The 17,849-nt window shown below is 34.9% G+C and overlaps 1 non-coding gene across 1 annotated transcript; it reads right to left on the reverse strand.

The window, feature by feature from the left end:
• Window positions 1–2,121: 2,121 nt before the first annotated feature.
• On the reverse strand, window positions 2,122–2,193 carry TRNAE-UUC (transfer RNA glutamic acid (anticodon UUC)). Its single transcript has one exon. It is a non-coding gene; the product is annotated as a tRNA-Glu (tRNA).
• Window positions 2,194–17,849: the final 15,656 nt, after the last annotated feature.

The following is a 17,849-nucleotide window of genomic DNA, read 5'->3' on the forward strand; positions in this document are numbered from 1 at the left end:
ATGTTTTTGTTCAAACATTAAACTACCACTGAAAATAACTTTTATAATCTTATCCGGCACACCAACCATTTGTTATGTCAAAAAGAAGGTTGTTTGTTACTATATAAAATTCCAGGTAACTTGACCCGTACAAGAACCAAACCCATCTGATCCGAAATTATGTTGACCCATTACCCATTCCACCCATTTGACACCTCTAATAGGATATCATAATAAAGATATAATGCACTTACGATATTTATCTTTTTTTTTTTTAAAGCCAACAATTTTATTAAATAAAAAAGAGAGTACAACCAGGAGGCCCAAAGGGCTAATTACATCATCAAACTATAACATCATACTATGTATACTAAAACTAAACCCGAAAAAGGAAAGGGATCTATATGGATTGCACGAAATATAGACAACAAGATCGGTTATTTTTAAGTAGGAAAAAGCTTTCACCCATCGGTTACTACAAAGGTGGATCAACTTGAAAAAAAAAATCAAGCCGGATTAGAACTCGAAAAACAGTGCTGATCAAACGCAGCGACAAAGCAATCGAGACTAAAACCACTTAGACCCCTCTAAGCAATAATTCAACGGGATACGGCATAAAAAACCTACCTTAAACGACCCCTACTCTTGAGTATGTTGCATCGAAACATTTGGGATTCGTGATCCACGTTAGCCATTTCAGCGAGCCTTTTTTCCAACGGCAATTTATCCACTCGATATTTATCTTGTCATCATGTTTCATTAGGAATCTGATTGTGTACTTGTTCTTGTTTATTTGATGGTAACAATCAATTTAAATTCTTTAGGATTCCAATGCCCACGGATATGCTAGTTCAACATTCTCATATGAAGAGACTTGGATGTTGTTTGTTTTTTAGGATGTTTTTGTCTGAAGATCTGCGGACTACGTGTGGCCTGAAGGTGTTTATGCTGAATATTGAAAACTGTTTGTTTTTATGTTTGCAAATAACTTAATCATGTCTGCAGCAGTTAGAATCACATTTCTAAGTCTGTGAGGTTGCAGATAGTGGCGAAAACATAAAAATAAAAATCACTCGGGGCGAAACTTTTTTTAAAAACGTAGCAACTTTTTGGGTAAAAAAATATGGATGTTTTTGGGCAAAATATGGAGGTTTTTGGCAAAATATGGAGGTTTTTGGGCAAAATATGAAGGCTTTGGGCAAAATTTGGAGGTTTTTGGACAAAATTTGAAGGTTCTGAGACAAAATATGGAGGCTTTGGGGGAAAATATGGAGGTTTTGGGACAAAATTTTTTTTTACTAGATGACTTACATATGACATAATAAGATATGCAGACTGAAAAACAAACGACACCTTGATCATCTTATCTCATGTATACTTGTATGGCCAATTGCGGTTCTAGGAATGGTGGTCACTCGTTGAAAATCAAAAAAGATTTTTTACTAGGTGACATACTTCAATTGTGTCACTCAAAAATTTTTTACACTACTTACTAATGTTACTAGTTAAAACTCAAAAAAAATTCACTACATCACATATTTCATTGATGTCTCGTGCTAACTCTAATGTAAGTCCACACTTGTGTATGGCAGCATCATATTTAGTCAATTATACTATATTCTCTAAAAATATTAAAATGTAGAATAATTTCCAATACACGTGTATAATGTTGTAATCTCTTCAACAATACTCCGTAAACTAAAGAAATCCCTTTTCAGCCCCAAAAAACGATGAAAAAAATCAGATAAGAAAGAATTAAATGGGGAGATTAAAGACTAATCAAGAGACTTCAGGAGCAATAGAATGATCCCAGAATCTTAGTAGACCGTTCTTTAATCTCCACGAGTCCACGTCGTTTATGCAATTCATAATAGTTAACGCTAAGATCTCATCTTTTTGTTACTTCAGTCGAATTTGTCTGTAGCCTGATAATGGCTCCTAGTTATTAGTAATTGAAACTGATGGTGGATTGCTAGTGAGAATATGGTGTTTGTTCCAAAATGAGTCCAAGAGCATGCATACATTTTAATGCTTGAATCATTTTAATACATGAATCAATAAAGTATATGGCTCAAAGAGTATATTATTAAATAATATACTTGGATTGGATATCAAAAGATAAAAATAAATTTAATTAAAAAGTTCCATTGCCGGGAATCGAACCCGGGTCTCCTGGGTGAAAGCCAGATATCCTAACCGCTGGACGACAATGGAATTATGTTGATAATTAACATGTTTTTGTATAAATAACATTGCCGGGTTGATTACTTTTATTATTTGAAAGTAAATGCTAGTTTTAAATATAGTAATTATAATTATTCACTACATAAATATAAATGTAGTACTGTTATTTTCTAAAACTTTTATGTAATTGTAAGTTTAACATATATTACTGTGTATATATATAGAATTAAGGTATAATTAAGGTATATATAAAGGGAAGGTTTTACCGACCCGCTCCGGGACTAAGGTCCGGCTCGCCTGCCCCGTATGAGATGGTTTAAGGGTCGGATCCCCTGAGTGTGGTTCGGGTTTCCTGCCCGAACGCGTTTGTGTGTGCAAATGATGACTAGGCTTCGGTCCGGACTTATGCAAGCTTGCCGTTCAAAAAAAAAAAAAGGTATAATTTATTTCCTACTAAGTAATTATATAATTTTTTTATGGAAGTCATATTTACTAAGTTTTTATCAACTTAAAGCTTAATTAACGAAATCTTCTATAGTTTCTATTAAAATCTTATAATAATGATCTCATTATTAGGCTAATTCCCTTGTTAAGAAAAAATTAAAAATAAAAAGAAAAAATCTAAGCCCTGAAGGTGATATTAATTAGATGATTAATGACTAATTAAATTAAATCTACTTATTTATTTATTTCATGTTTTTCGATAAAAAAAATTCAGTCTCATTAATTATTAATTATTATTATATTATTATTCAAATTCAAATGAGTTTTCTTTACGAGATTAATTACGTTATATATGTATGTGAATACACGTCTCAATAAAAGGTTCTAATGTAGGCTTTTATGACAAAAAAAATAGTAATTGTGATGAAAATTGGAAGATGATGGTGAGAGAATAAATGTAGTTCATTTATTCCGACCAAGTTAAGTACATCAATGTGTTTGTAAACACAGCGAGAAGTTTCTTAGTTGGAATCCGTCGGGTCATTAAACTAAATGACTTTAGCGTTTAAATTCACTTAATAATTAAAATATTTCATTAAACTGTTTCGTTTAAACAATCATGTAGTTTCACGGGTCATTTCACTAGTAAAGTTGTTAAAGTCTAGTACCTATTACAACACATACAGAAATTTGGTCAGAATTCTTATAATTGTTACATTAAAAATTTTAAAAAGTATTATTGTAATAATTATTGTAAAATGTCAAATATACATTATTAGTCGGGTGTTCGCTTTAAATTATGTATAGGTGTTCAAGGGGTCGGCTGATTATGGTTTGAACGAGTACTACCCGTTTGGTGTCAGATTACGCTTTTATCACATGTATCACGATCATCGGTTAATCGACGTTCAATTTTCGGTGAAGCTTCTAGTTCTAGTAGTGAGGTGATGCGGATATTTCAGGATTGGATGTTTTATTGTGTAACGACCTAACCCGTTATCCGACCAAAAACACGTCCTAAAAAAATCCGTGGGACAGTACATCTGGACGGCGTCCAGTTCTGAAGGACTGGATGGCATCCAAGCCCTTTGGACGGCGTCCAAATGAACTAAAACATTCTGATCAGCTTTACAATTTTACGCGAGCGGAAAACCCGCTTCCCGACACTTTCACACGAAAATACTTTCACAATATGTTATAATAATTAAAACTAAGAGTTTTCCACGATAAAATCGAGTTTTACGACACCGGGCCCACATCGGCCGTGAAATGTCCCGTTCATATTGATTATAAACGTTCCATATTAATTGATTTCGTTGAAAAGGTTTTGACCTCTATATGAGACATTTTTCAAAGACTGCATTCATTTTTAAAACAGCCATAACCTTTATTTTATCAATAAAGGTTTCAAAAGCATTACGTAGATTATCAAATAATGATAATCTAAAATATACTGTTTACACACGACCATTACATAATGGTTTACAATAGAAATATATTACATCGACATATGTTTCTTAAATGCAGTTTTTACACAATATCATACAAACATGGACTCCAAATCTTGTCCTTATTTTAGTATGCAACAGCGGAAGCTCTTAGTATTCACCTGAGAATAAACATGCTTTAAACGTCAACAAAAATGTTGGTGAGTTATAGGTTTAACATATATATATATATATATATATATATATATATATATATATATATATATATATATATATATATATATATATATATATATATATATATATATATATATATATATATCAAATCGTAACAATAGACCACAAGATTTCATATTTCAATACGCATCCCATACATAGAGATAAAAATCATTCATATGGTGAACACCTGGTAACCGACATTAACAAGATGCATATGTAAGAATATCCCCATCATTCCGGGACACCCTTCGGATATGATATAAATTTCGAAGTACTAAAGCATCCGGTACTTTGGATGAGGTTTGTTAGGCCCAATAGATCTATCTTTAGGATTCGCGTCAATTAGGGTGTCTGTTCCCTAATTCTTAGATTACCAGACTTAATAAAAAGGGGCATATTCGATTTCGATAATTCAACCATAGAATGTAGTTTCACGTACTTGTGTCTATTTTGTAAATCATTTATAAAACCTGCATGTATTCTCATCTCAAAAATATTAGATTTTAAAAGTGGGACTATAACTCACTTTCACAGATTTTTACTTCGTCGGGAAGTAAGACTTGGCCACTAGTAGATTCACGAACCTATAACAAATATGTACATATATATCAAAGTATATTCAAAATATATTTACAACACTTTTAATACATTTTGATGTTTTAAATTTATTAAGTCAGCTGTCCTCGTTAGTAACCTACAACTAGTTGTCCAACGTTAGATGTACAGAAAAAAAATTGATATATATTATCTTGAATCAATCCACGACCCAGTGTTTACACGTCTCAGGCTAGATCACAACTCAAAGTATATATATTTTTGGAATCAACCTCAACCCTGTATAGCTAACTCTCACATTACTGCATATAGAGTGTCTATGGTTGTTCCAAATAATATATACACATGGGTCGATATGATATGTCAAAACATTTGCATACGTGTCTATGGTATTCCAAGATTACATAATATATTAGAATACATGTATAATACAATATAAGTTAGCTAGGATATGATTAATATAGATTTGTTACCAATTTTCACGTTGCTACAACAAGAAAAATTATCCAATCTTGTTTTACCCATAACTACTTCATTTTAAATTCGTTTTGAGTGAATCAAATTGCTATGGTTTCATATTGAACTCTATTTTATGAATCTAAACAGAAAAAGTATAGGTTCATAGTCAGAAATATAAGTTACAAGTCGTTTTTGTAAAGGTAGTCATTTCAGTCGAAAGAACGACGTCTAGATGACCATTTTAGAAAACATACTTTCACTTTGAGTTTAATCATGATTTTTGGATATAATTTCATGTTCATAAGAAAAATCATTTTCCTAGAAGAACAACTTTTAAATCAAAGTTTATCATAGTTTTTAATTAACTAACCCAAAACAGCCCGCGGTGTTACTATGACGGCGTATGTCTGGTTTTACAGTGTTCTTCGTGTTTTCAGGTTTTAAATCATTAAGTTAGCATATCATATAGATATAGAACATGTGTTTAGTTGATTTTAAAAGTCAAGTTAGAAGGATTAACTTTTGTTTGCGAACAAGTTTAGAATTAACTAAACTATGTTCTAGTGATTACAAGTTTAAACCTTTCGAATAAGATAGCTTTATATGTATGAATCGAATGATGTTATGAACATCATTACTACCTCAAGTTTTCTGGATAAAGCTACTGGAAATGTGAAAAATAGATCTAGCTTCAAAGGATCCTTGGATGGCTTGAAAGTTCTTGAAGCAGAATCATGACACGAAAACAAGTTCAAGTAAGATTTCTACTCGAAATAAGATTGTTATAGTTATAGAAATTGAATCAAAGTTTGAATATGAGTATTACCTTGTATTATAAAGATATCTTACTATAAATAAGAAAGATTTCTTGAGGTTAGATGATCACTCTACAAGATTGGAAGTAAGCTAGCAAACTTGGAAGTATTCTTGATTTTATGAAACTAGAACTTGTAGAATTTATGAAGAACACTTAGAACTTGAAGATAGAACTTGAAGATAGAACTTGAGAGAGATCAATTATATGAAGAAAATTGAAGATTGAAAGTGTTTGTAGGTATTTTTGGTCGTTGGTGTATGAATTAGATATAAAGTATATGTAATTTTGTTTTCATGTAAATAAGTCATGAATGATTACTCATATTTTTGTAATTTTATGAGATATTTCATGCTAGTTGCCAAATGATGGTTCCTACATGTGTTAGGTAACTCACATGAGCTGCTAAGAGCTGATCATTGGAGTGTATATACCAATAGTACATACATCTAAAAGCTGTGTATTGTACGAGTACGAATACGGGTGCATACGAGTAGAATTGTTGATGAAACTGAACGAAGATGTAATTGTAAGCATTTTTGTTAAGTAGAAGTATTTTGATAAGTGTCTTGAAGTCTTTCAAAAGTGTATGAATACATATTAAAACACTACAAGTATATACATTTTAACTGAGTCGTTAAGTCATCGTTAGTCGTTACATGTAAATGTTGATTTAAACCTTTAAGTTAACGATCTTGTTAAATGTTGTTAACTCAATGTTTATTATATCTAATGAGATGTTAAATTATTATATTATCATGATATTATGATATATTAATATATCTTAATATGATATATATACATTTAAATGTCGTTACAACGATAATCGTTACATATATGTCTCGTTTCAAAATCATTAAGTTAGTAGTCTTGTTTTTACATATGTAGTTCATTGTTAATATACTTAATGATATGTTTACTTATCATAATATCATGTTAACTATATATATATCCATATATATGTCATCATATAGTTTTTACAAGTTTTTAACGTTCGTGAATCACCGGTCAACTTGGGTGGTCAATTGTCTGTATGAAACCTATTTCAATTAATCAAGTCTTAACAAGTTTGATTGCTTAACATGTTGGAAATACTTAATCATGTAAATAACAATTTCATTTAATATATATATAAAAACATGGAAAAGTTCGGGTCACTACAGTACCTACCCGTTAAATAAATTTCGTCCCGAAATTTTAAGCAGTTGGAGGTGTTGACGTATCTTCTGGAAATAAATGCGGGTATTTCTTCTTCATCTGATCTTCTCATTCCCAGGTGAACTCGGGTCCTCTACGAGCATTCCATCAAACCTTAACAATTGGTATCTTGTTTTGCTTAAGTCTTTTAACTTCACGATCCATTATTTCGACGGGTTCTTCGATGAATTGAAGTTTTTCGTTGATTTGGATTTTATCTAACGGAATAGTAAAATCTTCTTTAGCAAAACATTTCTTCAAATTCGAGACGTGGAAAGTGTTATGTACAGCCGCGAGTTATTGAGGTAACTCAAGTCGGTAAGCTACTGGTCCGACGCGATCAATAATCTTGAATGGTCCAATATACCTTGGATTTAATTTCCCTCGTTTACCAAATCGAACAACGCCTTTCCAAGGTGCAAATTTAAGCATGACCATCTCTCCAATTTCAAATTCTATGTCTTTTCTTTTAATGTCAGCGTAGCACTTTTGTCGACTTTGGGCGGTTTTCAACCGTTGTTGAATTTGGATGATCTTTTCGGTAGTTTCTTGTATTATCTCCGGACCCGTAATCTGTCTATCCCCCACTTCACTCCAACAAATCGGAGACCTGCACTTTCTACCATAAAGTGCTTCAAACGGCGCCATCTCAATGCTTGAATGGTAGCTGTTGTTGTAGGAAAATTCTGCTAACGGTAGATGTCGATCCCAACTGTTTCCGAAATCAATAACACATGCTCGTAGCATGTCTTCAAGCGTTTATATCGTCCTTTCGCTCTGCCCATCAGTTTGTAGATGATAGGCAGTACTCATGTCTAGACGAGTTCCTAATGCTTGCTGTAATGTCTGCCAGAATCTTGAAATAAATCTGCCATCCCTATCAGAGATAATAGAGATTGGTATTCCATGTCTGGAGACGACTTCCTTCAAATACAGTCGTGCTAACTTCTCCATCTTGTCATCTTCTCTTATTGGCAGGAAGTGTGCTGATTTGGTGAGACGATCAACTATTACCCAAATAGTATCAAAACCACTTGCAATCCTTGGCAATTTAGTGATGAAATCCATGATAATGTTTTCCCATTTCCATTCCGGGATTTCGGGTTGTTGAAGTAGACCTGATGGTTTCTGATGCTCAGCTTTGACCTTAGAACACGTCAAATATTCTCCTACGTATTTAGCAACATCGGCTTTCATACCTGGCCACCAAAAATGTTTCTTGAGATCCGTGTACATCTTCCTCGTTCCAGGATGTATTGAGTATCTAGTTTTATGAGCTTCTCTAAGTACCATTTCTCTCATATCTTCAAATTTTGGTACCCAAATCCTTTCAGCCCTATACCGGGTTCCGTCTTCCCGAATATTAAGATGCTTCTCCAATACTTTGGGTATTTCATCCTTTAAATTTCCCTTTTTTAAAACTCCTTGTTGCGCCTCCTTTATTTGAGTAGTAAGGTTATTGTGAATCATTATATTCATAGATTTTACTCGAATGGGTTCTATGTCCTTCCTGCTCAAGGCGTCGGCTACCACATTTACCTTCCCCGGGTGGTAACGAATCTCAAAGTCGTAATCATTCAACAATTCAATCCACCTACGCTGCCTCATATTCAGTTGTTTCTGATTAAATATGTGTTGAAGACTTTTGTGGTCGGTATATATAATACTTTTGACCCCATATAAGTAGTGCCTCCAAGTCTTTAATGCAAAAACAACCGCGCCTAATTCCAAATCATGCGTCGTATAATTTTGTTCGTGAATCTTCAATTGTCTAGACGCATAAGTAATTACTTTCGTTCGTTGCATTAATACACAACCGAGACCTTGCTTTGAGACGTCACAATATATCACAAAATCATCATTCCCTTCAGATAATGACAATATAGGTGCCGTAGTTAACTTTTTCTTCAATAACTGAAACGCTTTCTCTTGTTCATCCTTCCATTCAAATTTCTTCCCTTTATGCGTTAATGCAGTCAAGGGTTTTGCTATTCTGGAAAAGTCTTGGATGAACCTTCTGTAGTAACCAGCTAGTCCTAAAAATTGACATATATGCTTCGGAGTTTTTGGGGTTTCCCACTTTTTAACGGTTTCGATCTTTGCCGGGTCCACCTGAATACCTTCTTTGTTCACTATGTGATCGAGGAATTGAACTTCTTCCAACCAAAATGCACACTTTGAAAACTTAGCGTACAGTTTTTCTTTCCTCAATACTTCTAGCAGTTTTCTCAAATGTTCTTCGTGCTCTTGATCATTCTTTGAGTAAATAAGTATGTCATCGATGAAAACAATGACAAACTTGTCAAGATATGGCCCACACACTCGGTTCATAAGGTCCATGAACACAGCTGGTGCGTTAGTCAATCCAAACGGCATAACCATAAACTCGTAATGACCATAACGCGTCCTAAAAGTAGTTTTTGGAATATCATCCTCCATTACTCGCATTTAATGATATCCAGAACGTAAATCGATCTTCGAATAAACCGACGAGCCTTGTAGTTGATCAAATAAGTCGTCAATTCTCGGCAGTGGATAACGGTTTTTGATGGTAAGTTTGTTCAACTCTCTGTAGTCAATACACAACCTAAATGTACCATCCTTCTTCTTGACAAACAAAACAGGAGCTTCCCATGATGATGTGCTTGGTCGAATGAAACCACGTTCTAATAGTTCTTGCAGTTGGCTTTGCAGTTCTTTCATCTCGCTGGGTGCGAGTCTATAAGGAGCACGAGCTATTGGTGCAGCTCCTGGTACAAGATCTATTTGAAATTCAACAGATCGATGTGGAGGTAGTCCCGGTAATTCTTTCGAAAATACATTGGGAAATTCTTTTGCGACGGGAACATCATTGATGCTCTTTTCTTCAGTTTGTACTTTATCGACGTGTGCTAGAACAGAATAGCAACCTTTTCTTATCAGTTTTTGTGCCTTCAAATTACTAATAAGATGTAGCTTCGTGTTGCCCTTTTCTTCGTACACCATTAAGGGTTCTCCTTCTTCTCGTACAATGCGAATTGCATTTTTATAACATACGATCTCTGCTTTCACCTTCTTCAGCCAGTTCATGCCAACTATTACATCAAAACTCACTAACTCTACTGGTATTAAATCAATCTTAAATATTTCGCTACCCAGTTTAATTTCTCGATTCTGGCATATATAATCTGCTGAAATTAATTTACCATTTGCTAATTCGAGTAAAAATTTACTATCCAACGGCGTCAATGGACAACTTAATTTAGCACAAAAATCTCTACTCATATAGCTTCTATCCGCACTCGAATCAAATAAAACGTAAGCAGATTTATTGTTAATAAGAAACGTACCCGTAACAAGCTCCGGGTCTTCCTGTGCCTCTGCCGCATTAATATTGAAAACTCTTCCGTGGCCTTGTCCATTCGTGTTCTCCTGGTTCGGGCAATTTCTAATAATGTGGCTCGGTTTTCCACATTTATAACAAACTACATTGGCATAACTTGCTCCGACACTACTTGCTCCGCCATTACTCGTTCCGACACCATTTGTTCCTTTCGTTCTATTAACCCCTGGTCCGTAGACCTCACTTTTCACCGCGCTATGGCCATTTCTTTTACACTTGTTGCAAAATTTGGTGCAGAACCCCGAGTGATACTTTTCACACCTTTGGCATAGCTGCTTCTGATTGTTGTTGTTGTTGCGGTTGTTATTGTTGTTGGGATGATTGTTGTAGTTGTTGTTGTTGTTGTTGTTGGGCCATTTTTTGTAGTTGCGATTGATGTTGCGATTGTTGGGATAGTTGTTGCGATTATTGTTGTAATTGCTGTTGTTGTTGTATTGGTGATTCTTATCACCGTTTTCCTCCCACTTTCTTTTGACTTGCTTCACATTAGCCTCTTCAGCCGCCTGTTCTTTAATTCTTTCCTCAATCTGGTTAACTAGTTTGTGAGCCATTCTACATGCCTGTTGTATGGAGGCGGGCTCGTGTGAACTTATATCTTCTTGGATTCTTTCCGGTAATCCTTTCACAAACGCGTCGATCTTCTCTTTCTCATCTTCGAACGCTCTCGGACACAATATGCACAATTCTGTGAATCGTCTTTCGTACGTGGTAATATCAAATCCTTGGGTTCGTAACCCTCTAAGTTCTGTCTTGAGCTTATTAACCTCGATTCTGGGACGGTACTTCTCATTCATCAAGTGCTTGAATGCTGACCACAGTAGTGCGTAAGCATCATCTTGTCCCACTTGCTCTAGATATGTATTCCACCATGTTAACGCAGTACCTGTGAAGGTATGCGTAGAGTACTTCACTTTGTCCTCTTCAGTACACTTACTTATGGCAAACACCGATTCAACCTTCTCGGTCCACTGTTTCAATCCGATCGGTCCTTCGGTTCCATCAAATTCCAAAGGTTTGCAGGCAGTGAATTCTTTGTAGGTGCATCCTACACGATTTCTTGTACCGTTAGCCGCATTGCTAGATTTGGAGTTATTGTTTGTATGTAGCGCAGCCTGTACTGCGGCTATGTTTGCAGCAAGAAAGGTACGGAATTCCTCTTCGCTCATATTCATGGTTTGTCGAGTAGTCGGTGCCATTTCCTTCAAATAGTCAAATGAAACAAGTTAATCATACAGAATATTAAGAGTAGTCAATAGTATCTCGTAGTATAATATGAACTCATTTATAAAAGCTTTTTTTTTCATATTAGCATTTTATATGTTTAAATTCGGGTAGTACCTACCCGTTAAGTTCATACTTAGTAGCTAATATACAATTCAACTACTACAATTCTATATGAAAAACTGATTATAATAATATTTCGAGTTCAAACTTTTACACAATATTTTACAAACTTACATTACCGCTTATTTTACATATAGCATGAAATATAGCACACTATAACTTTGATACAAGATAGTTGTGAAGATACTTCTAGCTAGTACACAAGTCGTTCAGCAAAGACAATAAAGACACGTAATTCATACGTCCAGAAACAAGTCATGCATTCTGGTTTTACTAGGACTACTTCCCATCCTTGGTCTTGTGGAACATAGCTGTTATGGCCGTTGATAAGACAACGTGTTGTAACGTCGTCAAAGGGACGAGGGTTACGTAATGTCCAACAGTCCCGTAACAATCTAAAAACCTCATTTCTTACCCCAATTACCGACTCCGTCACTTGTGGGAACGTTTTGTTTAATAGTTGTAGCCCGATGTTCTTGTTCTCACTTTGGTGAGAAGCGAACATTACTAACCCGTAAGCATAACATGCTTCTTTATGTTGCATGTTAGCCACTTTTTCTAAATCACAAAGTCCTATATTCAGATATATTGAGTCAAAATAATTTCTTAACCCGTTGCGTAAAATAGCATTTAGGTTCCCCGTAATATATGCGTCAAAGTAAACACATCGTAACTTATGAATTTCCCAATGTGATATCCCCCATCTTTTGAACGAAAGCCTTTTATAAACCAAGGCATTCTTGGAACGTTCTTCGAATGTCTTACAAACTGATCTCGCCTTAAATAGTTGTGCCGAGGAATTCTGACCGACTCTAGACAAGATTTCATCAATCATGTCTCCGGGTAGGTCTCTTAAAATATTGGGTTGTCTATCCATTTTGTGTTTTTATACTGTAAAATAGACAAGAGTTAGATTCATAAAAAAATACTTATTAATACAAGAAATTTTTACATATATCATAAAGCATAAGCACAATATATTACATATATTACACCACACGAATACAACTATCTTATTCTGACTCGCTCGTTTCTTCTTCTTCGGTTTTGGTTCGTTTTCCCAAGTTTCTAGGGATATATGATGTTCCCCTAATACGAGCCGTCGTTTTCCACATTGGTTTAGAAAAACCTGGTGGTTTAGAGGTTCCCGGGTTATTGTCACAACTTAAGAAATACGGGTGTTGACGATACATATAAAGTTCATCGAGTTTGAAATCAAATTTCTCTATTTTTATGTCCTTTCCCTTATTGTTCTCTTTTGCCTTATTAAATTGTGTTGGGGTAATTTCTATAAAATCATCGGAATCCTTGTCGGGATCCGATTCATAGGAGAATTGGTAATCCTCCCAATATTTTGCTTCCTTGGCGGAAACACCATTGACCATCATTAACTTTGGTCGGTTGGTTGAGGATTTTCTTCTACTTAACCGTTTTATTATTTCCCCCACTGGTTCTATTTCTTCTTCCAGTTCTGATTCTTCTTCCGGTTCCGATTCTTCTTCCGGTTCCGACTCTTCTTCCGGTTCCTCTTCGGGAACTTGTGAACCAGTCTACGAATCATTCCAATTTACATTTGACTCTTCATTATTATTAGGTGAGTCAATGGGACTTGTTCTAGAGGTAGACATCTATCACATAATATCAAACACGTTAAGAGATTAATATATCACATAATATTCACATGTTAAAAATATATAGTTTCCAACAAAATTTGTTAAGCAATCATTTTTCAAGTAAACACGGTCGAAGTCCAGACTCACTAATGCATCCTAACAAACTCGATAAGACACACTAATGCAAAATTCTGGTTCTCTAAGACCAACGCTCGGATACCAACTGAAATGTCCCGTTCATATTGATTGTCCCGTTCTTCTACAACGTTTGTAGGTGTTTTTGGTCATTGGTGTATGGATTAGATATAAAGGATATGTAATTTTGTTTTCATGTAAATAAGTCATGAATGATTACTCATATTTTTGTAATTTTATGAGATATTTCATGCTAATTGCCAAATGATGGTTACCACATGTGTTAGGTGACTCACATGGGCTGCTAAGAGCTGATCATTGGAGTGTATATACCAATAGTACATATATCTAAAAGCTGTGTATTGTACGAGTATGAATACGGGTGCATACGAGTAGAATTGTTGATGAAACTGAACGAAGATGTAATTGTAAGCATTTTTGTTAAGTAGAAGTACTTTGATAAGTGTCTTGAAGTCTTTCAAAAGTGTATGAATACATATTAAAACACTACATGTATATACATTTTAACTGAGTCGTTAAGTCATCGTTAGTCGTTACATGTAAATGTTGATTTAAACCTTTAAGTTAACGATCTTGTTAAATGTTGTTAACTCAATGTTTATTATATCTAATGAGATGTTAAATTATTATATTATCATGATATTATGATATATTAATATATCTTAATTTGATATATATACATTTAAATGTCGTTACAACGATAATCGTTACATATATGTCTCGTTTCAAAATCATTAAGTTAGTAGTCTTGTTTTTACATATGTAGTTCATTGTTAATATACTTAATGATATGTTTACTTATCATAATATCATTTTAACTATATATATATCCATATATATGTCATCATATAGTTTTTACAAGTTTTTAATGTTCGTGAATCACCGGTCAACTTGGGTGGTAAATTGTCTATATGAAACCTATTTCAATTAATCAAGTCTTAACAAGTTTGATTGCTTAACATGTTGGAAACACTTAATCATGTAAATAACAATTTCATTTAATATATATATAAACATGGAAAAGTTCGGGTCACTACAGGCCGTTTTACGACTTTCGTACAAAATTACGAGTTTTCGGCCACGTGAGTTTTAACATAAACTAAAGACCGTGCATGGTGATTGGGGATACGCTACCCAATCCTAATCAAATCCAAAAGCAAGATCTTCTAATCCCCACGCTTACCAGAGCCGCCAACACGCGAACCTATAAAAATATCAACAACGAGAGGGTAAGCTAATGCTTAGTGAATGTAAAGATACTATATACATACATATGCATAAAACGACTACGCATCACCAAGCACAAAGAGTAAACACATACCACCACTGCATAGCAAGCAAGCTATAAATAGGCACATACACAAAGTAGCTACACGCTACGAAAACTCCAAGCTAACGTCACAAGATTAGCTACAACACAACAATAAGTATATACGTGCATACACAAATAATATACTCAACAACATGACAAGGTTAACCCCTTAACCTAAACCACATGAAGGTTGGCCAAACATCACGCACCTTAGTGAATCCGAACATCACGCGACTCACTACCTCCAAACAATTTGACTATTAAGGATGGCCAAACTTCACGCGCCTTTATGAATTCAAACTTCACGCGATTCATACCTTAGTCATACATCACAATAGGGTTGGCCGAACTTCACACACCTTAGTGAATCCGAACATCACGCGATTCACTACCCGAATCATCACCACAACAAAAGCTAGCAAAACCCATCGCCAAAGGGTTTATCCAATACACTAGCCAATCACAACATCAAGGGTGGTAACCCAAAACGCATAAGCGTATCACATGGACCTGAAGCACAAGAGGTGTCCAATCGCCCACACATACCTAGAGAAAACCCGAGCAAGGGTCACTCCACACACACGCACCCATCATATGCATACATACACGTATAGTAAATTTACACTCACCTTAAACGCCTCGATGAAGTGCAATCCAAACCCGCAACTCGCCAATGGAACGTACCTATTCCATTTAACACATAACAACCAACATAATTAGGGTGGATTTACAAACCAACCCAATTAACACTTAGTGCAAATTCGACCCAAATGCACTTCCAAGCACAAACCGCGCCTAAACTAACCAATAATCACTAACACACGTGAAAATGGTCCTAAAACACCAATCAAACCCAACCATAAGTTTCAAACACTTATCTTCCCCAAATTGACACCAAAACCCTAATTTTGATCTATTTCAAAATTAGTCAACCAAATGCGCCCAAATGGGTTCCAACACTTCCATAATCACTAACACTAGTGATTATACCCAATTTACAAACCCTAACCATGGCCAAGTCGGTTTCTAACCCAAAACCCACCAACAACAACAATAAACCCGATTACTAGCATCAATGAACTCACTTCAAGAGTTCGAATGGGTTTCTCAACATTTTAAGTTCAAACCCTAACTTGAATATCAAATCAAACAATGAAATTCGGAGTTAGAACTTACCATAACAACCACAACGTAGCCAAGAACGAGATGAACTACTTTAATACTAGAGATTTTGATCGATTCAAGCTTCTTCTTCCTTTTCTCAAGCTTTCTCACTCTTCTCTCTCTCTCTAAAACTTGAGGTTGAAGATGAGAGGATAAGTTGGGTGAGGATAAGGTTGAATGAGCTCAACCTTGCTCATTTGTGGCTTAAAACCGGCCACCAAGTGAAAAGACCAACATACCCCTTTTAAAACCTTAAAATTACCAAGCTGGCCCGTCAGACCACTTGGACGGCGTCCAAACAATCTGGACGGCGTCCAGTCCTTCTTTACTGGACGGCGTCCCATGTGATGACCCAGAAAATTTCATATTAATAAATTAATTACAGGATAAATGTGTCCGACACGATAAGCGAACCTATTATGTTGAGTCTTAAAACTTTTTGAACTAGTTTACACATTCATGTACCTTTCGATTTTTTTTCGACGATTCACGAACGTCATGACCTGTAAAACAGTTTACACATAACACTATTTGCTACAGTAAACACTATTTGCTACAATAAATATTATGTCGACGAACTAGCAAACAAAAGCGGATCAGGCGGCCATGCGATCGCATGGCAAATACACTACAAACCCATGCGATCGCATGGGCTACAGGAAATGGAAAAGTACTATAAATACGCTAGTTTGCTCGACGAATTCTTCACGCTCTTTCTTTTCTTTCTTCTGTAATTTAAATTTAAATTTATAATTATAATTATAATTTTAATTTAAGTTTAATAATAATAAAGTATATACGAGGGTGTTTTAATTCGGGTTTCAAACCGTTTTAAGGTAAGGAAATATTGGGTATTGTTCGGAGTATTGTTCTTGAATCCAAGGCCAACCATACAGTCGTCTACCATCATTACGTCTACGCAATTTGCCTACAATATTGAATCTCAATATTGAACCTTGAGTTTATAGTCTCCCTCTTTAAATACTTTAAATATTTTTGGGCTGAGAATACATGCAGTTTTTTAAACGCAATAAAACACAAGTACATACTAAATTTTACACTGAGTTAAACCGAAAATCCCTTAGCTTTGGTAACTAGTAGCTGCCAGTAAATAGGATATGGACTGGTGGGCACGAATAATTGTATATGGATCCATAGGGCTTGACATCCCCGTCCGAGCTAGAGCGCTAGCCTTTTAACGGACGTATGTTATTTGAGTTTATGACACGTTGGTTTGCGTGTATTAAAACGAATAGGGTAATTATCATTATAGCATTAAGTTTAGTTACCAGGGTGCTCTGTTACGTAGAATCTATTGATAAACTTTTGATGAAATCTTGTGGTCTATCTTTATATATATTTATGACTCGAGCAATTAAACCTATAACTCACCAACATTCGTGTTAACTTTTTAGCATGTTTTATTCTCATGTCCTTAGACTGCTTCCGCTGTGATGTGCTTGTTGCCTGCATGGAGTCTCTCATGCTTTGTATAAAGTTTATTGCATTCGAAATAAAACTGCATTGTGTAATAAATAATTTGACTGTGATGTCAAACTATATGATAAAAACTTATGTA

Source organism: Rutidosis leptorrhynchoides, chromosome 6 (assembly GCF_046630445.1).
Source record: "Rutidosis leptorrhynchoides isolate AG116_Rl617_1_P2 chromosome 6, CSIRO_AGI_Rlap_v1, whole genome shotgun sequence".
Taxonomy (NCBI): domain Eukaryota; kingdom Viridiplantae; phylum Streptophyta; class Magnoliopsida; order Asterales; family Asteraceae; genus Rutidosis; species Rutidosis leptorrhynchoides.